This window comes from Nomascus leucogenys, chromosome 18 (assembly GCF_006542625.1).
Source record: "Nomascus leucogenys isolate Asia chromosome 18, Asia_NLE_v1, whole genome shotgun sequence".
In the NCBI taxonomy this organism is placed as follows: Eukaryota; Metazoa; Chordata; class Mammalia; order Primates; family Hylobatidae; genus Nomascus; species Nomascus leucogenys.
Window position 1 is genome coordinate 39,263,324 of NC_044398.1, and position 27,975 is coordinate 39,291,298.

Consider the following 27,975-nt stretch of genomic DNA (forward strand, 5'->3'; position numbering starts at 1 on the left):
GAGGCTGGGGGCGGGGCAGACACTTGCCCATCAGAGAGATACACTCATCTCCTTGACCCACATCTCCTTTTGTTTTAGGTCTGGCAGTGTGAACAACAACTGGATTGACCTTTATATGTGGGTGGAGGAAACAGTGGCGAGGTTCCAAAGGTACAGATCTCCGCATGGCAGCCTCCCCTGAGCTGCAGAGAGCTTTTCCTCTGGAAGGCAGGCAGAGGGCACATCCCATCAGATGGGGTGGGCTTGGGAGTCTCTCAGTGGGGGACACAGAGCACAAGGTGGCATTCTGACGCAGGAATGAGGCCAGCACTCACTGGTTCCATGGGGTCTCAGTGGCCTTGGCTGGCTCCTGCCTGTGAGCCCGGATATATTGCAGGGGAGGCAGTTTGCCCTTGGGGACATCACACGCTGGGAAGGGGCAATAGGCAGGGAAACCAGTGACTCAGTCCTGGAACTCCGGGTTACACAGTGCTGAGGGTTCAAGCAGGGGACAAAGAACTCACACGGAAGGTTAAAGGAAAAAGCAGGAATTCCTAAGGACAAAGTCAAGGGTGGCTTCCAAGGATGTGGGTCTTTGAACTGGGTCTTGCAGGATGGAAAAGACGGGACCTGTGGTGGAGTGAGTGGTCTGACTTGGCTGGGAATGAGGTTAGCTCAGGCAGGGCTGGGAGAGGGCTGGGCAGGTCAGCTTGAGGCCAAAGCCACAGGGGCTCATTATGCCAGGCCAAGGAGCTGGGATTTCCTGCTGTGAGCCATAGAGAGCCAGAGAAGGCTCTTGAGCAGGGGAGTGGCATGATCAAGGTGGCACTTAAGGAAGAAAAGTCTGATGACTGTGGGTAAAATGAATGGGCAACAAGGGCAGGAGCCATGGGGAGCTCCGCTGGGGACGTATGGCAGCACTGTCGCTGAGGGCCACTGAGGGTCAGCCGGCAGGAAGGAGGGTCAGGGAGAGGAAAGGGAGGCTGTGTGCATGGCTGCCAATAGGGAGAGTCACTCGTCTGAGATGAAGGAGGGATGAGGGAGAGGAAGGGGAGGAGGGAATAGGGTGAAGAGGCAAAGAATTTTCCAGTAGGAGGGAGGCCAGCTGGGGGGGCTGTGTGTGCATCTCCCTGCCTGTTCATTATAGGATATGTGTGTGTCTGTGTGTGTGTGTGCAGGTGCCTGTGTGTGGGTGCCATGTGAGTGTGTGTGTTCATGTGTTTGCATGTGTGAGTGCATGTGTATGGGTGCATGTGTCTGTGTGTGCGTGTGTGAATGTGTATGCATGTGTGTGCACGCGTGTGCGTGTGGTGTGTGTGGTGTGTGTGCGCCTGTGTGTGCATGTGTGTGTGCATGTGTGTGTGCATGTGTGTGTGAGCGTGTGCCTGTGTGTGTCTGTGGGTGTGCATGTGTGTGCGTGTGCAAGTGTCTTTGGGGTGTTGGGAGTGTGGGGATGCAGTGAGTTGCCATCCCGACTCTCTCTTCTATGGAGCCCTTGTCTCCACAGGCCTCAGAGTCCTTCACTACATTTATCTCGCCTCCTTGTGTCCAGCAAGGGGCTCCAAAGCGGGAGAGTTGGGGTGGGAGGTGGGGAATTGGCCTCACCACCCTGGCTTCTGAGTCGGTGCCTCCGGCTTCTCACCAGCACATGATTCCGTCACAGCCCAAATATTCGGATGTGCTTCATCACTTACTCCACGGATGGCGAGACTGTCTTGCCACTCACCTCAGACAAGTGAGTGCTGCTTTGAGCCCCCAAGGGAGGCCTGATGAGCTTGGCCAGAGGGAGCTCCAGGGAGCTGAGGGGCTCCCGGAGACCTTGGTTGGGAGCCTGACAGCACACGGGGCAGGCCGGTCAGGGCAACTCACAGTACCCACCTGAGCTTAGCCCCAGCTCCCCTGCATCCTCCTACCCATGGCTGCGAGGTTACCTGCAGGCCCCTGTGCTCCAGAAGTTCTCAGCCTCCCCCACTTCACGATCCCCTGCCCTCTCTCTGCCCTGCCTCCTTCCCTGAAAGGTGGCTGTGAGGATTCCCGGGGTGCAGGGGCTGGCGGGGGGTGGGGGTGTCCTGTGAACACACACTGTGCTGGCTGCTGCTCTGTGCCTGTTCCCCCTGCCCTGACCAGTGCGGGAGGGAGACAGGGTCAAAGCTGGTGGTGGGAGTAGTGGGGCTTTAGTGCAGGGATGCTGGCAGGCCCAGACTGGGGAGCCCCTGGGTGGGGTTCTGAGCTCCAGGGCAGGCTGGGAAAGTGCAGGGAGGCAGGAGGAACAAGCTCAGGCGGCTGGAGCCCAGGCCCAGCAGGGGGCACAGCAGAGTTCCTGTTTGGCCTGAGGTGAGGGCACTTCCAATGCACATGCCCGGAACCGGGCCCAGAGGAGATGACGCACAGAAGAGAGGTGAGGACACTGAGGGCTGGATGGGGGACTGGGCCCCACTTGCAGCTTCGAGGGAATACAGGGTAGAGGAGCTTGAGTCTGTGTGCCCTGCACTGTGGGTTTGTCAGAGAGACTGGGTAGGTGTGAGGTGGTAAAAAGCAAGTCTATGGGGGAGGACTGTGGCGGGTGACCCAGATGGGGAGCGGGGTTCAGGCATGGCCAGAGAAAGGCCAGGCCGTGGCATCTTCTGGGTATGGATGGGTCTGGCCTCCTCCCCTCCTGGGCTGGGCAGGGCAGGGCTCTTCAAGCTCCAGCCATGGCAGGGACACTCTGCCCGTAGTGGGAAGCCATCCTTCAGGGTCCATGCTCTGCCCAGCCTTGCTGTGCAGGTTCAGCCTGTCACATTGGATTAGCCTGACCCTAAGTCCCTGGCCTGTCCCAGTCCTGCCACCAGAGCCAGTTCTGTCTGCCCCAGCCCATTCTGTCTGCTTTAATAGCAGCTGACAGGCCACATGTCCCGGCCAGTCCACAGATCAGTGTTCGGCCCCTGCATGCGCAGCCATCAGGGCTGCCTCTCCAGCCTTTGGTCTTTTTGTTTCAGGGGCACAGAAAGTCAAGGAGGCCAGGCCCTCTAACTAAGCAGATTTGCTACTTCCTGTATCAGGGTAAAGATAGAGCAGGAAACGGAGTCAGGGTCAGGGGTCTGGGGCTGTCGGGGCTGGGTGCAGGGCTGGGGGCTTAGCAGGATGACTTTTCCCAAATGCAGCCCTACCTGTTAAAGGACAGAGTGCCCAACACAAGAGAATCCTTGTTGGGGTTAGGATTTGGATTAGAGTTAGAATTAGAGTTAGGAATGTCAACCCCACAGTCAGTGGCTGACTCTCAGTTGCCCATCCCTGGTTCAGGGCTAGGAATGTCAGCCCCATTGCAGTTCCTGACTCATAGTTGCTCATCCATGGGAAGCTCCCACTGTCACCAGAGATGGTCCAAGCAGGGCCCTGGTGAACTTCCCCAGGCCTGCATTCTCTGTAACTGAGATGAGCTCAGAAGGGCTTGAAATCTCTGGTCAAAATCGCAATGAGGAATGAGCAGGACGAAGCCCCTGCTTGGCCCCCTCCTTCATGCAGGAGGCCTCGCACAAAGAACAGTGGCTCTCGGAGAGCTTGGGAGCTGATTTTTAACAGTCAATGTCTTTCCAGGTCAACCACCTTTTTTATTTTTTTCAGGAATAGAATAAAAAACGGTCTTGACCAGCTTCAGAAAATTGTGCCTGAAGGACACACATTCATGCAGGCAGGATTTAGAAAGGTATAGACCCCTTGATCTCCTAACTCTAACCCTAACCCTAACCCTAACCCTAACCCTAACCCTAACCCACAAAATCTTAGAGCATCAGTGGGATCATCTCACTGTCCAGGCTCAATATTTCTTCATTTTCTTGCAGGCAATTTGACAGATCAAAAGTTTCAACTCCGGAAGTAAGCACCTGCTGTCCCCATGGTGGTCCCATAGGAGGAACAAAGCTGGGCGTGAGCCTCAGAGAGCTCGGTGTGCAGATTCTGCAAGGCCACACCTGCCCTGCCTCTTGGAGCAAGTTGCTCCCTGCTCTGAGCTCCAGGTCCCTCCCTGGTGCAATGAGCATAGTAAGCCCCCGCCCCATGGAGTTCTGAGAACTGTGTGGGATCCTGCGTGTGCAGTTCTGGTGCTCATAACCCTGAGGTGCTTGCCCTCCAGCTGGGCTGTGTGAAAAGGAAAAGAGAAGAGCCAAGGGGTTTGCCCCCTTGCACACACCTTAGTCTTCCTCCTCCCTTCCATGTCTCCCCTCCAAGTGACTTGCATTCCCTGACCCTGTCTCATATGACACAGAAGGCTGTCCAGGGCCCCCAACTTCCCTCCCCACTGTGTCGCTGCAGCTCTTGTCAGGAAAAGGCAGGGCTGGTGAGGAAAGGCATTGAGGTGGCTGTGGGGTCCCCTGCCCAGGTGCCACTGACCTGGAGTCCTGAACTCCTGGGCCCAGAGATGCTGGCAGGGCTACCTGCAGGCTCTGCTCACAGCAAGACCTGGCCCCCTGGTAGCCTCCCTGAGCCTGTCTGTTATAGGAGGGCCCAGCAGCTCCTCCCCCTGCCTGTGGGACAGGCCTGTGGTTGTGGGGTCCTGGCTGGAGCTGCCCTCAGGCAGAGGTGGTGCAGGCCGCTAGTGGGTGAGGGTTCAGGCAGCCTGGTGGGAAAGACCCTGCCCCTCTCAGCCCCTCCACTGTAAAATGGGTGCTGGGCTGAGACCTCCCTCACTCTAGGGGATCTCTGGGTGGCAGGTGCTTGGGTCTTGGCAGCCTCTCCTCTGGAGGATGAGGTGGGGGCACCTGGCCATGCCCTGGAGTGGGCAGCGCTGTGGGCCCAGCCACCTGCAGGGGTTCCGGAGCTTCTGGAGGTCACTCCTGGTGCCTTTGCTGAGCAGGCCACTGTTTGCTTCTTCTACAGACAAGGTTCCCACCATGATTATTGCTATGACCGATGGAGAACTGGTGGCACGTGCATTTCAGGACACTCTCAGAGAAGTGAGTCCAGTTCATACTTACCAGCATTTTGCTCCACGTATTTTGATGACCAATATGCAATGCCTTCTTTCCCTTAGGCTCAAAAGGCTCAGAAACTGGGGGCCAATGTTTACACCCTGGGCGTGGCTGATTATAAGCTGGACCAGGTAATTCCAAACAGGTAACCAGGCGCCACTTTCAAGCCTAGTGGGGAAAGGCGTCCCAGGTGGCTTTCCCAGGGCCACCCCGAGGATGGTTGTCTAAGCTGCCCCAAGTGAGTTGGGCCAACCCATGGCCACTGCAGAAGTGATTGACAGCGTGTTATATAAATACCACCATGCCAGAGGGGAGGGTGGAAGAGCTCCCCACTCCCCAAGAGTGGGCTGCTGGCTGGAGAAGGCCTGACATTCTGCTGCTCCCAAAGCATGGGGGCAAGACACTGTCCCCTGGGCCGGGGGTCTGCTGCATCCTCACCTCCTGGCGGGGAGTCCGAGCCAGCTCTGCTCTCTGTAGATAACAGCAATTGCAGACAGCCCTGACCACGTGTTTGCAGTGGAGAATGGCTTCAAGGCCCTGAGAAGCACCATTGACGCCGTGAGTGGGCAGAGGTGAGGGGCTGGGGGCCTGGCTCCTGTGGCCGGAAGCTCACTCTCCCTGCCCCACCCCACCCCTCCTGTGTTCCAGCTCACGTCAAAGGTCTGTCTTGACGTGACATCGGTGGAGCCTTCCTCTGAGTGTATAGGAGGTGAGAGCTGCGGAGGCCCTGCAGTTGCCAAAGGGTGGTGTGCATGAGTGCATGTGTGTATGGAATGTGTGCATTTGTTTGGTATGTGTGGGGGAGGATGTGTGTGGGGAGTGTGTGAGTGTGGTGTGTGTATGTGGTGTGTATGTGTTTGGTGTGTGTGGTATGTGTGTATGTAGTTTGTGTGGGTGCAGTATGTGTAGTATGTGTGGGAAGGTGTGTTGTGGGACGCTTGATATGTGTGAATTCTGCGGGAGAGGGTAATATGTGGTCTGTGTGCTGTGGAAATGTGTGTGTGATTGTGTGGGGTGTGTATATGTGCTGTGTGTGGTGTGTAGGGGGTATGCATGAGTAATGCATCTATGTGTATTGTATTGTGGGGTGTATGTTGTGTGGGAGCTGAGGTGCTGTGTAATATGTATGTGGGGGTGTGAGTGTGTGTAGGGGAGCATATATGCGTGTGTGTGTGGTGTATGTGCAGTGTGTGTGTGTGGCATGAGCGGGGGTCTTGTGGGAGTGTGTGGGAAGGTTGCCTGGTGTGTGGAAGGCTGCTGATGTGTGGGAAGGGTGTCTGGTATGCAGGTATGTGGTGTCCAGTGTGTGTTTGTGTCATACGGGGAGTTGGGAGTGTGTTGCTGATGTGTGTGGTGTGTGTATGGGATGCGTGGTGTGTCTTTGGTATTTTTGGTGTATGTGTGTTTGCTATTTATGTGTGTGTGTGGTATGTGGGTGTGTGTGCTTCAGGTGTGTGGTGTGTGGTGTGATGTGTGTGGTATGGGGTGGGTTGAGTGTGTTTGTGGTGCAGTGTGCATGGGTGGGTGGGTGTGGAGGTGTGGCCCACGTGGTTGTGAATGTGAGTGTCTATTGGTGTGGGGGTAATATGGGGGGGTGGTGGTGTGAGTACCTGTGTACAATTAGTGTGTTTTTACCTCACAACAGTAAGTTTAACTCTAAAGCAAGAAAAGACATGTGTGAGAAGCTCTCAGTAAAACACTAGTAAATGGCATGGAGCAGCAGCTAACCCAGACCATGGGCCAGAAGCAGCCAGGGCTCCTCCCAGGAAGGCCAGGCAGGTGCAGGAGCTGAAATATCTGTGTAATTTACCACATCAACAAAACAGGAAACAGGAACCAAGCGGTTATCTCAGGGGATAAAGAACAAGAAGTGGGGGCGTCAACATCCCACATCGCCCTGTGAGCAGAAGGAAACCTCCACAGCCCGACAAAGGCGTCCACACAAACACCCTCGGCTCACCTCAGTCCCACAGGATCAATCCCAGTGCCTGTCCATGCTGTCTGGGACGTAACGAGGATGCCTTCTTGTCAGCCGGGGTCCCAGCATGGGTGGTGACAGCCCTGTGTGGGGCTCTGTGATGCCTCTGTCTGTCCTGAGCTCCTCCTGAGCAAGCTGGGGGTCTGCATGGCCAGCAGTTGCACGACTGCAGCTGCTGGAGATGAAGGGAGCCCTGGGTGTTCTCCCTTCATCACAAGGGGACATCACGAGGCCCTTAGCAAGACCACGAGGCCTGCAGCAGCTGGGCTCTGGCCTCCCTGTTCCTCACTGCAGGGTGCCCTGGCAGTAGGCTGTGGGGACAGACACACCGTCCATGTCTGAGCTCTGCTTTCTGTGGGCACACAACAAGGAGCAAATTGTCCAATTCCAGCAAGCTCCATCGATGCCTTCCATGAACAGAAAGAATGCTGTCAGGCCTGTCGTGAGTCCCAGGGCACTGGGCTGTGCAGGGAATGGCACAGGGCTGGGAGCTGGTAGGTCCCCAAAACAGGAGCTGTGCTGACACTTCCATGATTGGTCCTGGGCTCTGTCCCCGACCGGGCCTCTCCCCCATGCAGAGCTGAGGGTAGGGGTGGAGTAGAGAGAGCTCCACTCTGTGCAGCGCTGTGCTGCAAGGAGAGAGAGAGTCTGTCTGGAGAAAGAGAAAGAGATTCGGCTCTAGTGCTCTGGGGCTTTGGGACCAGGGTGCTCCCCTTCAAGGAAGGCAGCTTATCAGAGGCAGCACCAGCACTGAGGCTGAGGCTCAGGATGGCTGGGCTTGGGCGTGCAACATGGAGAGGTGAGGAGCACAGCCCTCAAGGCAGAGGAGCGAGGGAGGATGCCAGGGCACAGCCAGCTCTTCTAGTAGCTGGGATGTGACTGCCTGAATCACAGGGTGTGGAGACCCCAGGAGCCTGGCAGGGGACGGTCTGGTGTGCAGGCTGGGTGGAGGGACTGGATCCTGCCAGCAGTGCAGAGCATCTCTGGAGGGTGTGAGCTGGGAGGGAAGATGTTCCTGGGAGGACTAGATTTGGAGATGGGAGGAGCCAGGGAGAGCAGGCTAACACACTTGGGTTGTACTAAGAAGGAAGCCTGAATCCCTGAACAGGTAGCAGGAGCCCAATCAGACATGGAGGATGGTGGACAGGCAGCTGCAGACGCAGGTGGCTCAGGACAGGGTTTGAGGGGGCACAAGGGGAAAGTAAGCATCATCCTGGATGGGGACTAGCAGGGCAGGGGCAGGAGAGGGCAGGTCCCAGGATGGAGTCTAGAAGGGAGAAGGGCCCCTCTCACTAAGAGAGAGACTGTTTCTGTAAGGGAATCCAGCATTTGAGGCATTTGCTACTCACATGCCCAAGGGGAGGCTTTATGCATGAATGACAGGTTCAAGCAAGCTCAAAGTCTGCACACTCTGGGGAACACCTGTGAGGAATGGAGGGCTTCTTTGGGACCATCAGGCTGAGACTGGCCTGGCAGGGGACCCCTGGGATTCCAGGCAGCCTGGGAAGGGTGGCCTTGAGTAGAGAAGGAGCTGAACAGTCCCCACGCCAGGGAAACCACAAGCATTGATGGGCTGCTGCTCCTGCCGTGGTATGTGGGCATCATCAGTGCCACATCACAGATGGGGAGGTTGAAGCAAAGTGGCATATGCCCACTGGCATTCTGGGAGCCTGCTGTAGCCCTCCAGCCACAGATGCTGAAGGGGATGCAGTTACAGTCCTCATGCTTGCAGAGCAGGGACAGGCACATCTAGAAGGACAGGGCAATTCCCACAGCGGGCTCAGCCTTCTGCCAGGACATGACCAGAAAGACCAAGCAGGGTGGTCATCTTAGCTGGGAGCAAGGATAATGGGCTTCCTGGAGGAGGCCACTCTGGAGCTGGGTCTGAAAAGGTGAACGGCAGTTCACTGGGCAGACAACATTAGGAAAAACATTCCAGAAACAGAGGACAGCCTATACAAATTGAGAAATGGGAGAGCTGAGGGGCTCTGAGAAAGATTGTTATCTAATTCACTGCCTGCTAAGCCCCAAGAGAACAGCCTTGGGGAAACCTAACAATTCTCCTTGAAAAGGCCAGGCTTTCAATTTGCTTCATGCCTACAAGATGGCTTCTGGAGCTCCAACCATCACACTCATACTCCAGGCAGGAAGAAGAAGGAAAAAGGGAAAGCAGCCTTCTTTAAAGCAATGCCCAACAATTCCTATTTATACTCCATTGCCAGAATGCATTCACATGGCCATGTTGCTCAGCAAGGGAGACTGGGAAAAGGTCATTTTACAACTGAGCACATTGCCCCTCTCTCTTTTTTTTTTTAATTTTAAGTTCCGGGATGCATGTGCAGGATGTGCGGGTTTGTTACATAGGTAAATATGTGCCATGGTGGTTTGTTGCACCACATTCCCTCTCTTAACAAAAGCAGGCCTCGTTAGTAAGGAAGACAGGAAGAATGGACTTGGGGTGACCAATCCGTGTTTGGTATTGCTGGGCCCATTTGAGAGATGGGAAAGCTAGTCCCAAGAGGTTGAGTGACTTGCCTGAGGTCAGAGGCTAGCTTGAACCCCAGTCCCTTCGACCTTACTTAGAGTGACCCTGAGGGCCTTTTTGAAAGGCCCTGATCAAGTCCTCAGACAAGCTTGCCCCGATCATGAGCGTAAGAAGCCAGCAGAGAGAAAGGCATCGCAGACGAACACGAAGACAATCTCTGTGTGGCTTGCAGCTGTGTGGGTGGTGGGTTGGCTACACTGGTGTGTGCCCAAAATGAAAACAAAGCAGCTGCTTCTGCAAGACAGAGTTTGCTCTTCCTACGGGTCTGGATCATCCTCTCCCCAAACCAAGGGAACTGTGGAGCTGCTGCCTTCTCAGCTCATCACCCACCCAAGGGTCCCTGGAGCCAGCCTTGAGGGCTGTGGTGAGCGCTCATCCCTTCCACATGCTCACTAGAGCCTTCTGGGCCATGCTGGGGCACAGAGGTAATTGGGGCCTCCCCCTAGCTACCAGGGAGAAGCAAACAATTTCGACCAGAGGGCTGAGGGAGTCCAGAGTCAGAGACTCAGGGCTGCCTGGAGAGGCAGAGGGGACTTTAACGCTAGAACTGAGTCTGGAAGGAGGAGTCCAGGCTGGAGGCAGCACCGAGGGGAGAGAGGAGGAGCACAGCAAGGCCCACCCTGTGTGTCCCGATGGGTCCTGGCCCCATCCCTTGAGCCAGGCAACCACAGCCTTCTGAGCCCAATTCCAATGCCAACACGACGACCTTCTCTCTCTTCTCTTCCCTACAGGGGAGGTACCTCAGCTTAGCCCTTGCACAGTCCCAATTCGCACAGGGTCCCTGCTGCCCAAGGATCTGCTTTCCACACAGCCAGGAGTGCCTTTCCCTACCACAGGCTCCCTGCAGCCCAAGGATGTGCCTGAGACACAGCCGGGAGTGCCTCGCCCTCAAACAGGCTCGCTGCAGCCCAAGGATCTGCCTGAGACACAGCCCGGAGTACTTTTCCCAAGTACAGACTCTGTGCAACCCAAAGAGCTGCCTTCAACCCAGCCAGGAGTGCCTCCCCCTCACCTGCTCCTCCAGGAGCCGCCTCCCCCCTGCTAGGTGCTTGAGGCCTCCCTCCAGGATGCTGCCGCTGCTGTCCCCACTGCTCAGGCACACTGCAGAACCCCCTTTGTCACTAACCCTCTCAGAGCCCAACTTCTAAGGCACCAAACACCCAAGATTAACAGGCTTTTGTTGCTGAACTGGACATATACATTGAATCTTTTCTTATGGTCAAAGGAGTTGAATTCTTGCTGATCAACCAAAGTTGACTGTGTTTGTCACCAAGGAGCTTGTTCTTTGAGTGAGCTGGATTTATAATGCACCTGCCATGACACAGCGCCCTGGTGCCGTTGGGATGCCAGGCATGGATGCATTCCAGTCCCAACAGCCCCGACTTCATCTGTCATCAAGGGCTGGGACACACGAGGCCTTAGGCCAAATTCTCCATTCAAAAAGCCCAAAAAGTCTTTGAAATATGAATTCAATGCTGTGACTCCCTCTCTAGCTTTTTGTTTGTTTGTTTGTTTTTCTTTGTTATTGTTGTTTGAGACAGAGTCTCTCTCTGTCGCCCAGGCTGAGTGCAATGGTGTGATCTCAACTCACTGCAACCTCTGCCTCCTGGGTTCAAGCGATTCTCCTGCCTCAGCCTCCCGAGTAGTTGGGATTACAGGAACCTGCCACCATGCCTGGGTAATTTTTGTATTTTTAGTAGAAATGAGGTTTCACCATGTTGGTCAGGCTGGTCTCAAACTCCTGACCTCAGGTGATCCACCCACCTCGGCTTCCGGAAGTGTAGGGATTACAGGCGTGAGCCACAGCACCCAACCCCTCCCTAGCTTTTTGAAAGGAAAAATACTTGCATATCTCACTTCCTGTACTCCTCATCTTCTTGTCCCTGGTTTCCATTTTTTGGCTACTCAAATTCTGAATGTGTCCCAGAAGGCAGTGAGGCCCTTCTGGAAATGCTAATTATCTTCCCAGATACCCCACACCGTCCCCAAGACCAGGCAAATTTCAGGGAATCCTCCTCATTTCACGAGAAAAGATAAACTTCCCTCCTTAATCATTTGTCCCCATAGAAGAAACCACAGCCCCAACAGAGATGAGTGTCAACAGGCAGTGTCCCAGCGCCCACCGTGTGCACATGGTGGCTGCATGACTGCCCAAGGTGCCACCCACACAGGCCATAGGCACCCCACATGGGGCTCATGAGCACGTCAGGAGGGGGGAGCTATGGCCGAGGTTGTCCAGTCATCCCTAATCCATCTTTGAGAGTAAATAAACAGCTCTCCACCTCCCCCATCTACTGGAATGCAATATTGATGCTTTTCCATAGAAATTCTGAAAGACAAGTACAAGTTAAAAATATACCAGGTTTGGATTTTAAACAGTATTGACTAATTTGACAGTGATAACCACACTGTCCCCCCTCCCATGTTTGTTTGTTTTAAGGCTGCAACGCAATGGCTTGCCTCTGTGTGTAGGGCTTTGGGGGCTTTCTCTAGGTTGCATGACTTTGACCTTCAATGCCGTCATCCCGAGGAGTTACTCTTTCTTGTCCCCCTTCTCTGTCTTGCACCCTCCTGTCCTGCTGCAGCCTGGACTCCGCATCTGGGTCCTGCCAGCTGCCATGATGGGAAGCGGGCCTCTCCCACCCTTCCCCAGCCTCTCCCCTCTGTGTCTGCACATCTGTCTCTCAAGCTGGTTATGAGAGGCTTTTCCAGGCACACAATGCCCTGCATAAGGCGTCCAGAGAAATGAGCCAGGTCAATGTTGAGGAAATGGAAGAGGGCGCTGGAGCCCCTGGGGGTGGATGAGACCCAGTCATTTGGTTTTTCTCCATTTGGAAGCTCATTCCCTGAGCAACTGTGGGTACTTGAGAGCATGCTGCCCCTCCACACTTCACTTCTCAACGTTCTTCCATAGAGAGTTTTTGTTTCACAAAACAAAACACCTCTGGTCCTGTAAATACAGAGATTTTCACAAAGAATTGAGCATTCCCACCTCATTGCTAGACAGGTGGAGGTATTTATGCAAGGGCACCTGGTGCCTGGTGAGCAGGTGCATGGCCTGTGTGCAGCGCAATGAGACAGGGTTCAGAGAGGTAGGATGCATGCCCTTGCAGGTGTGGGAAGGGACAGCCAGACAGACAGTGCACCCTCTGGCTCTAGGCCGCCTGACCCAGCTGCCTAATGCCTACAGCCACATACAAATGTGCCCAGAGCAGCCAAGGCAACTTTACAAGGTGCCTGGGACTGTGTATCTGTCAAGACTAAGGGAGAAAATGTTCACTGTACTCATGACACCAGGAAAAGTGTGGGAAAGCTTTCATTAGGCAGAAAGGGAGTTGAAATAACATGAAAGTGTAGAAAGACTTTATTTCTTCTGTGTTACCCACATGGAAACATGAAGATGTTGCTTCCCATCCCTGCAACTCTGAGACCCCATACGAAGAAATGTATGTGCAATTTCATGAAGAGCTTTATGTGATCCTGGTGAAATCAACATACTTGTTTGTTAATGGGGATTGAGAGCCTTCGGAGTTTAGCCAATATGAACTCAAGCTAGGGCCTGTCATCCTTCCTCATTCCTCAAGGGAGGAAGTCATATATTAAGAAGGTGAGCTCAGAAGACATCAGAGGGGAGGACCCCTCCGCCCTGACCACCCACAGGGACCCTCCCAGGCTTTCTGTGTTGAACAGTGATAGCAGGGGCAGGCAGAGGGAACTTTGCCAGCCATGCTTCCATGGGCCACTCCTGCCCTGCCTCCTCCTCTCCAGCTGAGTTGATCCCCCAGGTTTGGCATCAGTCAGGGGCTCCTCACCCTAGTGAAGGGAGAAAAGGGACACAGCCCTTGATCATGCAGGTGGGCTGAGTTGCAGGTAGGCTGCCTTTTTAAATTTTAGATTCAGGGGGTACATGTGCATGATCGTTACGTGGGTATATTGTATACTGGTGGAGACTGGGCTTCTAGTGTACCCATCACCCAGATACCAAACATTGTTTCCAATAGGTAGTTTTTCAACCCTCATCCCCCTCCCACCCTCTCCCATTTTGGAGTCCCTAGCATCTCTTATTTCCATCCATATGTCCATGCGTACCCATTGTTTAGTTCCCACTCATAAGTGAGAACATGTAGTGTTTGATTTTCTGTTTCTGAGTTAGTTCACTTAGGATAATGGCCTCCACCTCCATCACATTGCTGCAAAGAACATGATTTCATTTTTTACGGATGCATAGTATTTCATAGTGTATATATACTACATTTTATTTATCTGGTCAACCATTGGTTCCATGACTTTGTTATTGTGAATATTGCTGAGATAAACATACTAGTACAGGTGTCTTCTTTATATAAGGGTTTCTTTTCCTTTGGATAGACACCCAGTAGTTGGAATACTGAGTCATATGGTAGTTCTATTTTTAGTTCTTTGAGAAATCTGCATTCTGATTTTCATAGATGTTGAACCAACTTACATTCCAACCATCAGTATATGAACATTTCCTTTTGTCTACATCCACAACAACATCTATTGTTTTTTGGCTTTTTAAAAATAGCCATTCTGACTGGTGTAAAATATTTCAGGGTGGTGCTAATTTGCATTTATCTGATAATTAGCAATGTTGAGAATTTTTTCATGTGTTTGCTGCTTATATTTCTTCTTTTGAGAAATGTCTTCATATCCTTTGCTCAATTTTTAATACGGTTGCTTGTTTTTTTCTGTTTAGTTGTTTGATTTCCTTATGTATTCTAGATATTAGTTCTTTGTTGGAAGCATAATTTGCAAATATTTTCTCCCGTTCTGTAAATTGTCTGTTTACTCTGTTGATCATTTCTTTTACTGTGCAGAAGCTTTCCAGTTTAATTAAGTTCCATTTGCCTATTTTTGTTTTTGTTGCATTTGCTTTTGGGGTCTTTGTCATAAATTATTTGCCTAGGCTGATATCCACATTTTTCCTAGGTTTTTTTCTAGGATTTTTATAGTTTCAGGTCTTGTTTGGGTCTTTAATCCATCTTGAATTAATTTTTGTTTATAATGAGATGGGATCCAGTTCCATTCTTCTGCATGTGCCTAGCCAATTTTTCCAGCACCACTTATTTTTTGGGGCTCTCTATTCTGTTTCATTGATCTACATGTCCATTTTTTGTACTAGTACCATGCTTATACTGCAGCATTGTAGTATAGTTTGAAGTCAGGCAATATGATGCCTCTGGATTTTTTTTTTCTTACAATTACTTTGGCTAGTTAGGCTTTATTTTGTTTCATATAAACTTTAGAATTTTTTTCTAGTTCTGGAAACAATAATGTTGAAAATTTGACAGGAATTTTGTCGTATCTGTAGATTGCTTTAGGGAATATGGTCATTTTAACAATATCGATTATTCCAATCCATGAGCATGAGATGTTTTTCCGTTTGCATCATCTGTGGTTTCTTTCATCAGTGTTTCATAGTTACCCTTATAGAGATCTTTCACCTCCTTGGTTAAATGTATTCCTAGCTAGATTTTTTTTTTTTTTTTTTTTTTTTTTTTTTTTTTTTTTTAGCGTGGCTATTGTAAAGGAGATTGAGTTCTTGATTTGGTTCTCAGCTTCCATGTTATTGGTGTATACAAATGCTACTGATCTTTGTACATTGATTTTTTTTTTTTTTTTTTTTTTTTTGAGACGGAGTCTCGCTCTGTCGCCCAGGATGGAGTGCAGTGGCACAATCTCGGCTCACTGCAAGCTCTGCCTCCCGGTTCACACCATTCTCCTGCCTCAGCCTCTCTGAGTAGCTGGGACTACAGGTGCCCGCCACCATGCCCGGCTAATTTTTTTGTATTTTTAGTACAGATGGGGTTTCACTGTGGTCTCGATCTCCTGACCTCATGATCCGCCTGCCTTGGCCTCCCAAAGTGCTGGGATTACAAGCGTGAGTCACCGCGCCCGGCCTGATTTTTATCTCATGAAACTTTACCAAAGTTGTTTATCAAGTCTAGGAGTCTATTGGAAGAGTCTTTAGGGTTTTCTAGGTATACAATCATGTCATCAGCAAACAGAGATAATTTGACTACCTCTTTTCCAGTTTGTATACCTTCTATTTCTTTCTCTTGCCTGATTGCTCCAGCTAGGACTTTCAGTACTATGTCAAACAGGAGTAGCAAGAGTGGGCACTCTTTTTTTTTTTTTTTTTTTTTTTTTTTTGAGACGGAGTCTCGCTCTCTCACCCAGGCTGGAGTGCTGGAGTGCAGTGGCGCGATCTCGGCTCACTGCAAGCTCCGCCTCCCGGGTTCACGCCATTCTGCCTCAGCCTCTCCGAGTAGCTGGGACTACAGGCGCCAGCCACCACGCCCGGCTAATTTTTTGTATTTTTAGTAGAGACGGGGTTTCACCGTGGTCTCGATCTCCTGACCTCGTGATCCACCCGCCTCGGCCTCCCAAAGTGCTGGGATTACAAGCGTGAGCCACCGCGCCCGGCCAAGAGTGGGCACTCTTGTCTGGTTTCAGATCTTAAGGAGAATGCTTTTAACTTTTCCCCATTCAGTATGATGTTGGCTATGGGTTTGTCTTATATGGCTCTTATTATTTTGAGGTATGTTCTTTCAATGTCTAGTTTATTGAGGGTTTTCATCTATTGATCATATGATTTTTGTTTTAGTTCTGTTTATGTGGTGAATCATGTTTATTAATTTGCTGTCTTTAACCATCTTTGCATCCCTGGAATAAAGCCCACTTGACTGTGATGAATTATCTTTTTGATGCACTGCTGGATTTGTTTTACTAGTATTTTTTTGATGATTTTTGCATGTACGTTCATAAAGGATATTGGCCTGTGGTTTTATTTTTTGTTGTGTCCTTGCCTGATTTTGGTATCAGGATGGTACTGGATCTTCATCGATATTTTGGAATAGTTTCAGTAAGATTGATACTAGCTCTTCTTTGTACATTTAGTAGATGTACAAAGCTGTGAATTTATCTGGTCCTGGGAAATTTTTGTGTGTGTTTTTTTTGGAAAGTTTGTTATTACTAATTCGACTTTCTTACCCATTATTGGTCCGTTCAGGATTTCTATTTCTTCCTGGCTCAATCTTGGGAGATTTTGTGTTTCCAGGAATCTATCAATTTCCTCTGGGTCTTCTGGTTTGTGTGCATAGAGGTGTTCATAGTAGTCTCTAATGATCTTTAGTATTTCTGTAGCAGCCCAGAGTTCAGGTGCTGGCTGTGATAGGGAGGGGTGGGCTGGTCCCCTGGAGCCTGAGAACAGATCACAGGACTGAGGGGGCTGGGCTTTCCAAAGGGCTCCAGGCTACAGCTGCAACGTCCAGGCATTGCAGGGTGGCTGTGCTGTGCACCTCTCACCCAGAAGGGCAGGACCCTTCACCTGGGGCAATGAGCAATGGCAGTTTTTGGGCTCATGGCCCACTCGCATTTCTCTCCTAAAGCTGGATTTTGCTGTTAGGAGCTCAGGAAGGTTCCTGCTCCCTCCCTGGCCTGGGGCAGCAGAGGCAGGCCAGTGGCGGAACGGGCTAATGGGCAGCCTCTGGGGGTTGGGCTGTCAGAGGAACACTGAGCTGTGGCTGTCATGCTCAGGCAGGGGTGGGCAGTCGCACTGGCAGCCTGTCACCAAAGCAGGCAAGTCCCGTTTGGCAGAGAGGAGCAGCAGAGGGAAGCCATGCACAGCATCGTCTACCCACTCCTCCTCACCACAGCTGCAGTATGTGTCTTTGGGGTACACGAAAGTGCCCAGTTCCCTTCCATGGCAGGCAGCAGTGGCTGCACCAGGCAGATCAGGGATGAAAAGCCTGTGGGATCCATGTAGACTTGAGCAGTGCCTCTGCACCGTCTCCAGCAGGCTCCCTGTGTTCACCTGAAGGCCTGGGGGCGAAGAGGGGTCTCCCTGTGACTAGGATTGCAAAGGTCCATGGCGGAGTTGTGAAATTTCAGAGTTCTCTCACTTGCTCACTTCTTCCCTGTGTTAGGTTGGCCCATGGCACAACCCAGGCTGACCAGCCGACCCTCAGCCAGCAGGATGGTGTGGCGCCTATTCTTCAGCCAGTACCTGGCCACCTGGGACTTGATGGTCACCTTCTCCAAGTGTTCTCACTGAGCCACTTGACATTGACCTCCACATCAAAGTGTCCAGTGTTACACATGATGGCATCATCCTTCACCTGTTCAAAGTGCCAGCCAAGGACGATGTTGACACAGCCTGTGGTGGTGATAAAGATATTACCCTCCTGACAGGCTTTGTCCGTGGTGGTCGGCTTATAGCCCTCCACGGCAGCCTACAGTGCATTGATGGGGTCAATCTTAGTGATGATGACGTGGGCCCCGAAACCCCACAGAGCCTGAGCACAGCCCTTGCCCATGTTGCCACAGCCTGCTACCACCGCTACCTTGCCAGCAATCATCACCTCTGTGGCCTGCTTGATGCATCTGTGAGGGACTCCCAGCAGCCACAGAGCTTGTCGAACTCGTTCTTGGTGATGGAGTCATTGACATTGATGGCAGACACCTTCAGGATCCCATTGACCTTCATCCTTTGTGGGTTGTGGACCCCAGTCATGGTCTCCTCGGAAGTGCCTCAGATGGTCAGCAAGAGCTGTGAGTACTTGGTGTGGAAGAGGTTGGTGAGGTCACCCCCATCCTCCAGAATAATGTTGAGGGTCCATCCTTGAATTACAGTGACTGCTCGATGCACCACGGGTACTCCTCGTCCTTTCGCCCTTCCATGTGTATACTGGAATGCCGGCCTTGGCAATGGCAGCCAACACATGGTCCTGAGTGAGGAAGATGTTGCTGCTGGGGCACCCAGGGTGATGAGGGTCTCAATGTGAATGGCTGTCTCCATGGTCGTGTGCAGGCAGCTGGCAATGCGGGTGCCCTCTAGTAGCTTGAAGGTCAAGTACAGCTCCTGCATGTACATCAGGCCCAGCATCTCATTCTCCACAATGTTCAGGGCCTTGCGTCCCCAGGCGGCCAGGCCAATGTCAATAACTTTGCAGGGCAGTTTGTCAGACAGGCTGGTGGCGCTTGTGATGGAGACAGGCAAAGGGGACTGGGCCTTGGTCTGGGGACAGGCACTGGGTGGGTGGCTCTGGGCAGGGTCTCTCTCTCTCTGTGTGTGTGTGTGTGTGTTTTCTATTTTCGATTTCAAGCAGATGGCCAGGCCCTTGGTGTTGCACAGGTGCTAGCAGTGTGTATTAGCCAGGGTTATCCAGAGAAATAGAACCAACAGGCTATATACAGGGATATGTAAGAGCAGATTTATTATAGGAATTGCGTCATGTGGTTATGGAGACCGAGAAGTCCCACGGCTTGCTATCTGCAAACTAGAGAAACAAGAATGTCAGTGGTGTGACTCAGTCTAAGTCTGAAGGCCCAAGAATTAGAGGAGTGGGAGTGAGGCAATGGTGTAAGTCCAAATGCTATGAAATGAAAGTTAGTGTCCCCTAAAGGTTCATATGTTGAAATCTTAAACCCCAAGGGATGATAATGAGGAAGTGGGAGTATGGGGAGGTGATTAGGTCACCAGGGTGGAGCCTCATGGATTGAATAAGTGTCTTTATAAAAGAGGCCCCAGAGGGCTGCCTCGCCCCTTCCACCATGGGAGGACACAGGAGACATTGTTGGCCAAAAGATGCTAACAATGAACCAGAAAGCTAACTCTCACCAGAAACCTAATCTGCCTTGATATGGACTTCCCAACCTCCAGAACTGTTTAAAATAAATTCCTGTTGTTTAAAAATTACACAGTTCACAGTAGTTTCTTTAGAGCAGCCCAAATGGACTAAGACACAGTGGGAACAGTGGCCTGAAGTGAAACTCTCTTCCATCATGTGTTAAGATGGAAACTCCTGCGAGGTGACGCTCAGTGTCTCTGAATGAGGGAGTGCACAGGGAGGTAGAGAAGGCAGAGGTCGGGGGTTAGAGATGTAGCTTGCACATCACTGGACCCCCAAGTGGTGTCTAGATGGTGCCAGGCCCAGGGACCCAGCCTCACCATGGCCCCTGGGACTGAAGGGCCCATGCAGGCTGGACACTGGGTGATCAGGGAAGCCAAGAGGACTGCTGACCAGGGAGCTTCTGGACACAGGACTTTGACCCAACCCTGGAGAAAGAGGAGCCCTTCGGGGTATGTGAAAAATCTCCCTAACTATCAAGAATTCCATTTTGAAATTATGAACCTTTTAGATGAACCACAAACCTTGCAAAAATTTCACAGACCACTTGAGAATGTGGCCCCAGCTTGGGGTGTTCACTTCTTCCATCAGCTGGAGAATTTCCATGGGAAGTATAGGAAAGCCTGCCTTAGATTCCATATGGGAGATCCCAGCCTGAGTCTGGCTACAGGCTGTGCAGAGGCAGGACCCAAAAGGAGACCAGCAGGACGGGGCTGTAGCGACTGTAGGTTGCCGGCTCATGATCACAAGGGCAGCCAGGCCTCAGCGGGACCAGACATTGGAAAGCCCACAGGACCTCTGCTTGGGGTCTCCTTCAGGTTTCCCTGCTCCTTGGGCTATGTGGCCTCAGTTCTGCCCCTTCCCTCCCTCTGCACCTGCTCCCTTCTCCCCACCTCTGCCTCTCTGTGTATTTGGCTGCTAGTAGCCCTGCAGTCTGCGGTTGCTCATTCTCTGTTCACATGACCCCATGGCCACGTTGCTGGGGAGAGATTCTGATCCCATAGTCTGGGTCAAGCTGTCCATGCCTGATCTGACCACCAAAGTCATACCATACAATCAGGGCTGCTGCTGGACCCAGCACAGGGTATGGGGAAGTCTGAGGGTGTGGCAGTGGGTGGAGCAGGTGCCTCCAAAATTGTCTGCAGCATGTGGAGGAGCCTGCCCATCTGTGTCTCCATGAGTGGCCCCTGTCACCTGCTTCCTTCACTCGTGCTCCTGATGCTTCCACGAAGCTGAGCCACATGAGCCAGTGAGCATTCCTCTGCTGCCCTCACTGCCTCAGCACCACCCTTTCCATCAGGCCCCACTTCTGCCTGCTGCCTGCAGCCTACCCAGTGAGCTCGTGCCAATTCGGAGACCAGGGCTGGGCCTGGGCAGAGGGGATGAGGGAGTCCCATGCCTTATGTGCAGGAAACGTGGGTCTGGGCTGTTAACAGCAAAGCCATTATATTTGTCCACTAGGCTGTTAACAGCAAAGCCATTGTATTTGTCCACTAGGTGGCCAGAACAAAGTTCCACACACTGAGTGACAAAAAAAACACCACATTTTTTTCCCTCAGAATTCTGCAGGCTGCAAGTCCAAAGTCAAGGTGTGGTGAGGGTCGTTTTCTCTGAGTCTCATGGAGCAAGGTTTTGCTGATGGCCGCCTTCCTCCTGTGTCTTCCCATGCTTTTCCCTTTGTGCATGTCTGTTTCCTAAATTGTTCCTGTAATGACAACAGTCCTACTGGATTAGGGCCCACCCTAATGACCTTGTTTAATTTAACCTTTACAAATCCTCTCCAACCACAGTACAGCTGCATTCTGAGGAACCAGGGGTTGGGACTTTAATATATAAATTTGGGGAGGATACAGTTCAGTGCATGCCAAGCTTTGTCAGCAGCACTGCCCTCTCTAAGTGGTAATTTCTAAAAGACTATGGGGCTCTGGGGAAAGACTCCAGCATGTTTTGAAGCCAAAAGGCCCCAGTTCTGGCTGGACTGCATCGTTATGGGTAGTTTGGGGGCCACAGCTGTCCAGAGTGAATGAGATTCCACACATCCCTCCTGTCCAGCACCCTCGCGGGCTTCTCTGTGGCTGCTCCTACAGGATGAGCTCCAGGCATTTGATGCCAGGGTGGGTCAGGACCCTATGGCTCAGGCCAGCCTGCAATACCGGAGGGGACCTTGGAATCTCGTCATTTCCTCTGACGAGTGAGGAGCCAGGGTAGACCAGGTGCCCTCATTGTTCTGGGGCAGTGACCCACTGCTCATGATCCCTGTGGAGGTTCTGGGCTCCAGGGACATCCAGGCCAGAATGCCCAGCAGTTCAGCTCGTGAGTCCAAAGGTAACCTGGGGGTCTCAAACACGGATACAATTATTGCAAGCAGAAATCCTGGTCCTTCCTTCCCTATATCCCTGCTTCTGTGGGTGGGCGGGGGCATCCCAGGAGGAAAACTCTTGCTCAGAGAGCAGATGGTCCTGGAGGTGTTTGTTTGACAGCTGGGACTCCATGAAGGGGAGGGTGGCCTGAGCTCAGGCTGTCTCAGAAATGGGAAGGAACAAAGTCTGCAGAAGCTCTACCCTGGGGCCCAGGGGACAGCAGGCACAGGGGCTGAGAGGCATCTCCCATTTACCCTCCCCCCAGGGTCTTCCTGTCTTGGTGGCCTCAGACATCAGTGGCGCAGGGGCCTCCCTGAGGACTGGGATGAAGATGAGAAGGGGGTGGTGTGCCAGTCCATTGTTCTAGGAGACACATGTGTTACATTTGTTTACTAGGCCGATGTTACAAACTGATTTTATTTTATTTTATTTTATTTTTATTTTTATTTTTTATTTATTTATTTTTATTATTATACTTTAGGTTTTAGGGTACGTGTGCACAATGTGCGGGTTTGTTACATATGTATCCATGTGCCATGTTGGTTTGCTGCACCCATTAACTCGTCATTTAGCATTAGGTATATCTCCTAATGCTGTTCCTCCCCACTACAAACTGATTTTAAAACAATGTTTGCAGAGTCATGGAACAAATACCACGGAGCAGCACCTAGCACAGAGGAAGGCCGCCTGCCCTGGACATCTGTGGGAAACCAGGGCCCCAAGTCTGCGGTGAGCTGGTGCAGAAACTCTGAGCTGAGGAGCTAACGTTATACCCATCTGCAACTGAGAGAACCTGCCAGGCTCCAGCAAAAACCAAACAGGAACCTCTCCCCGGAAGACACTGTCCTCATCCAGGGAAACCAGGATTCTCATGGAAAATCATTTCCTACCGAAGAGGAGCTCAGAGGAAAAACTCCCAGGTATCCCAAAGAGAGGCAGCAGACGCAAGAAACAAGGAGATTCAAGGCCCAGAAAGTAAAGAGAATACAGTGATCTAAAAGGAACATTGAAATAAGGGTGTATAAAATGTTCAAAAAAGATAAAGGAATAAAACTATATGATAAGAACAGGTAATTATGACAAATGCAGAGTTTTAAAAGGACCAAAGTTCTAAAATGCATTAATGAAAAATGAAACACAACCAGAAAGTTTAAGACAAAAGGTGGAATAACTCCAAAGACAGACCTGAGCAGCATCTGCTCTGCAGCACCGCTGACCAAGACGGAAACCAGAAACAGGACATTGTGTGCTTGGAGCAGATAAGGAGTGTTTAGCAGGGCAGGTCACTCCAGCATCCTCAGCTCACTCCAGCATCCTCAGCTTACTCCAGCATCCTCAGCTCACCCACCATCCTCAGCCCACTCCACCATCCTCAGCTCACTCCACCATCCTCAGCTCACTCCACCATCCTCAGCTCACTCCACCAGCCTCAGCTCATTCCACCATGCTCAGCTCACTCCACCATGCCCAGCTCGCTCCACAATTCTCAGCTCACTCCACCATCCTCAGCTCACTCCACCATCCTCAGCTCACTCTAGCATCCTCAGCTCACTCCACCATCTGCAGCAGGCAGAGGCTGAAGGAAAGACGGCAGAGGTGACACGTGCATGTTCACACACACACACACACATACAAACACACGCAAACACAAACACACACACACATCGGCAAACACACACACACATAATACGCACACACATGCACATTGACACACAGGCAAACATACACTCCCTAGCACATGCACATAAACACACACACACACACACGCAAACACACACACGCACATATATGGTTTAAATTGGCTGACTTGCCTGGCCACAGAGCGAATACCAGTGGAGGAATCTGATAGCTGTCTGTTGTGGGGCACATTCAGGGGGCTGAGGCTTCAGGAGGGCTGGGGGACATTTCTGCCAGGCAGGCTGAGCAGGGTGGAGGCCTTCCCCCGTGGACAAGGCAGGACACGTTCCTGGGCCTGTACAAGGGGAGTCAGAACAAGTTCATGTCAGAGACCAGGGAAGCCTTCACTGTACTTGCTGTAGAGCACTGGGTTGCTCAAAGCCTCTGACTGATACTCATGCTGGACAGCTTCTGTAGGTTAATTTCCCTTTTGCACCACAATGACTAATTCTAATCTCCCAGCCTCCACCCTCACCACCTCCCCTACACCCGACCTAGAATCTCACCTCCAGCTAACAGACACCTTCCCCACAACAGTGGGAGGATACGCACTCTTCTCCCACGCGCCCTGGTTCCCTGAGCTTTCCTCTGAGTACCCTGACAGAGAGGGCCTTCACCTTTGTTTCCCTTCCTAAGGGAAGTCAGAAGTCGAGTCTCCAGTCAGGCCCTGGCTCCCACGCCCCTCCCTCTTCTTTCCTGCCTGATCTCCTTTCCCTCTTTCTCCTGTGTCTTCACACTCTCCTCTCCAGGACTCCCAAAGCGCTCCCTCCTTGTCCCCTGGCCCTCACCCCTTCCAGTACAGCCACCACCCCTGCCCCTCGCCCCACTCTTGTTGCCCACAGGAGCTGTTTGCCTCCCTGCTACCCTCCAGGGTCACCCGCTGACCCCCAGCAACCTCCACATCCTGCAGTGGCCTGAAGTGGCCCCTGTCTGTGAATCTCATCAGCCACTGGTTGGACATAGCCTGTGCTCTGCTGTCTCCTGCAAACCCCTGGCCCTGCCTTTCCCAGTGGGGCGCTCCCCTGGTTCTCTGAGTGTCTGCTCTCTGCCTTGGATGGCCTTGGCTTCTCTCTGGGCAGCTCTCAGGCATATCTGTGGCTTCACTATTACCCCTGGGATGGTGCCTGAGGCCATGGCTCCACCCCCATCCTCCTCTTGAGTTCCAGAAGTTTCTCTCCAATTGCCTACTCAACAGCTCCCTGAGATGTCTGAGGTCCAGTGGTCCAGATGCAGAGATGAGGATGCTTGCCATTATCCCCTCAGGAAATGCTCTTAGGAGGCCAGGGAGGATCAAGGGAAGGAGGACAGGGAGCCAGCGGGGCCCGGGAAACCACACAGTGAGGCCCCGGCATCTGCTCAGCCAAGGTAGGGGCAGTGAGCACCACGGGGGCACTCTCCAGTCATTAAGCTGGGCAGTGGGGTATGTAGTCTCCAGGCACTGCCTGGGCTCCTGGATCTCCAGGGCGTTCCTCAGAGAAAGGTCACAGAGCCCACCCTTTATGAGCAGAGCTCAGACACTGGGAAGGAAGGGTGGGACCCTGGCAGAGTCCTGCCAGCAACCAGCACAGAGAAAAGACTCAGCATGCCAGCACTGGCCCGCTGTCCCTTTCTGAGGAGAGCATCTCTCCATCCATACCGTTGCTGAGCAGAAGCCAAAAGCCCCAGATCCCTCCTGGCCCCTCCTACTCCACCCTGTCATCCCTCTGCCTTTTCCACCTCTCCTGTGCTAGGCTGGCCTCTCTGCATCCTTTCTGCTCCCCACAGGCCACGACAGTCCCATCCCCTCCTCATTCTTCCCCTAGTCTCCCACGTCCATTCCAGCTGTGCACAGCTGTGGGCTTCTAGGATCTGCATTGCATCATGCCTTTCTCCGCACACCTGTCGACACCTCCTCAACGTGCTTGGGCTGACCTCAGACCCTTTGGGCTCACTCACCAGAACGCAGCCTGGCTAGGTACCCAGCACCCCACCCACATGCCTCTTCCGCCACCCTCCTTGTCCCCTGTGGAAACACGCTCACGAATGCACTATGCTTCTCCTGCCATGAGCCTGTAGGTGCATCTCCTGTCCTTCTGGCTGACATTTATTCATTGAGGAATCAGCTGGTGCCCACTACTTAGGAGGAACAGGCTGGACACCATGCTCAGTCCCCAGGTACACACACCCCATGCACATATGCCCTGGCCCTGCGTGCACATGCTTCATCCTTCTGCACATACTCCATCCTCATGTACACACACAGCATCCCTGTGCACACACTCCATCCTCATGCACACATGCTCCCTCCTGTGCACACATGCCTTGCTCCTTGCACCCACGCTCCATTCCAGTGCACACTTACTCTGTCCTGTGCACTCACCCTGTCAGTGCAGAAGGACCCTCAAGTTCTCCCTTACCTCACTTTCACTTCCCGCCATGCCCACCCCCATGCCCCCACCCCCAACCTCCACCTGGCTAACTCTTATGATGCTTGTGATTCTCCAGGGCCCAGCGGAAGGTTCCATCTTCACAGCAGCCTCCTCCAACACCCAGGTCCCAGACTAGACTACACCACACCCTTTGTGCTCCAAACAGCATCCTCCTGTACTATTCTCTCTGTGTTCACAGGACTGTGTTGATAGTCTGTGCTCCCCACAAAGCCAGGGTCTCCATGGTCAGCATCTGACACTCAGCTCAGGGTCCAGAACAGGGAGTGCCTGTCACTTTGTGAGGCAGGAGTGCGACATGTGGCTGGGGATCTTGGGAACCCACAGAAATGAATCCTGGCTAGGTGCCAAACACCCAGGCACATGCCTCTTCTGCCACCCTCCTTGTGCCCTCTGTCCCCCCAGGGCCCTCAAGAGTGGGAGGAAGGGAAGGTTACGATGATTTCTCCATGGGGACCCAGCACTCAGTGCTCAGTCTCCCAGGCTCTCTCCGGCTCCAAAGTTGGTGCAGCTCAGTGGGGCTCAGGGGACTGCATGGCTTCAATACCCTCTTCTGGTCTGTCTCGGTGACACCATGGGGTCAAGCTTGACTGGGTAATCTGGAGGGGAGGATCCTTCTGGATGGGACAGAGGCTCACAGCCAGGTCTGCCAGCTGCCCCGGTGCCCACATGGAGTGAGGAAATACCACTCAGGAGGGGAAACAGGCTCAAGGCAAGACGTGGGCACAGGTTGGTGGGTGAGGGGTGCCAGGATGGGCATGGGGACAACAGAACATGCCAGAGGCCCTTGGGGACAGGGGACGTGATGGATGATAAAATGGTAGGCTGATCCTACCGCTGCTCCCCACAGGAGAAGGCGGGGGTGACTTGGGCCTCAGGGCTCTGGGCTGGAAGGATTTAAAGTGCACCCAGCTGATCCCAAACGCATCCAGGGTTCAGAATCACTGATGTGGAGGGGCAGGAAGGGCTGGCCCAGGAGAGAATCCTGGGGAACAGTTCCAGGAGGCAGAGGAGAGACCAGAAGGAATGGTGAGGGGCACTGGGGATCCCAGAAGCCTGGAGAGGAAGGAGATTTGGAAAGATTGTGGGTCATGGGCTGCAAGAGCTGGTGCGACAGGCCTGAGGAGGGGATGTGAGCACAGGCAGGGAAATGGCCACAGAGGGGCCACCCTCTCCCACAGCCTCACTGTGCCCTGTGGGCCTCAGCGGCTGTGTCTACTGCTCTTGGCAGCACTCCCTGAATCGTGTCTTGGTCTCGGGGCTGGCATTTCTCTCTGGGCTCTGCCCGGGGCTCCCCACACTATGGCTCCTTCGAGGGAGCCCATCTCAGTTCACCTTCATAACTGGACTTTGGCCAGACCCTTCTGGAAGGGACCCATCCCCTCCCCCCAAGACTCATTGTCCCCAGACACCCACACGTGGCTTGGTGTGGGCATGCCTCTATGTGCACGTGTGGGGAGCGGCTGAGCTTCTGAGAATGCCATCAGTGAGGGCACCTTTGTCCTGGCCCACAGGACAGGGCTCCCAGAAGGGTAGCAAGCCTGGGTGCCCAAAGGCCTGGAATGGGCCCTTCATCAGTTCCGGGGCACGGAGACAGCTTCCATCTTCCTCTCTGGAGGGCATCTCACAGCACCATATGCAGGACGGCTCCCAGCTCTGGGGGCAGCTCTGAGCAGTGGCTATGTGCCCCGGGCATGGCTGCCTCCCCTGGCCCAGCTGGCCCAGCTAGTCCCTACCAACCCCAGCCCACACCTCCAGGAACAGCCTGGGGATGCTATGTGCTTAGAGCGAAGGGCACTGGACCGGAGGTCAGGACAATAAGTGCTTCTCATCACAGGACATTCTTGTCTGTTACCTCCAAGGTTGCACTGGATGAGAAAACAAATCACTCCCCACCCAAGGTGTTATTCCCTCAGGGCTCCAGGAGCCATGGGGGTTCTGGGAGTCACATGGCAGCCTTCCTGAGATGAAGGGGCTGGTCCTGGAGGTAGGATGTGTTTGATGGATGGTGGGAAGGAGACAACTGGTTAGGAGGTGACATGGGGAGGGTGGTGCTGGGGAAACATTCCTGGCAGGGAACCCAGGGTGGGCAAATCCTGGAGTGGCAAAAGTTAACCTCTGCCCAGGAAGATTCCTCCTTCTCTTGGCAGCCAACGTCTCCTGGGGGCCCACGGGAGAGCAGGAACCTGCAAGCCCAAGAGACCTGGGGGATCGCAACTGTGCTTCCCACAAGAGGTGTGTTTTGGGCAAATTTTCTCAACCCCGGAGGCTCCGTTTCTTATTCTCATACACCGAACCCATCCCTACTTCTTGGGAGTGATTAAGAGGTGTCTAGTGAAGGGAGGATGCTGTCACTCTGCCTCCTTTGCTGAGCTCCCCATTGTGTCAATTGTGTACAAGCTGCACAATAA

General features: G+C 52.7%; 1 pseudogene; it reads right to left on the reverse strand.

Moving 5' to 3' along the window:
• Positions 1–17,398: 17,398 nt before the first annotated feature.
• LOC100579557 lies at positions 17,399–18,434 on the reverse strand (annotated as a pseudogene).
• Between the last annotated feature and the right edge of the window lie 9,541 nt (positions 18,435–27,975).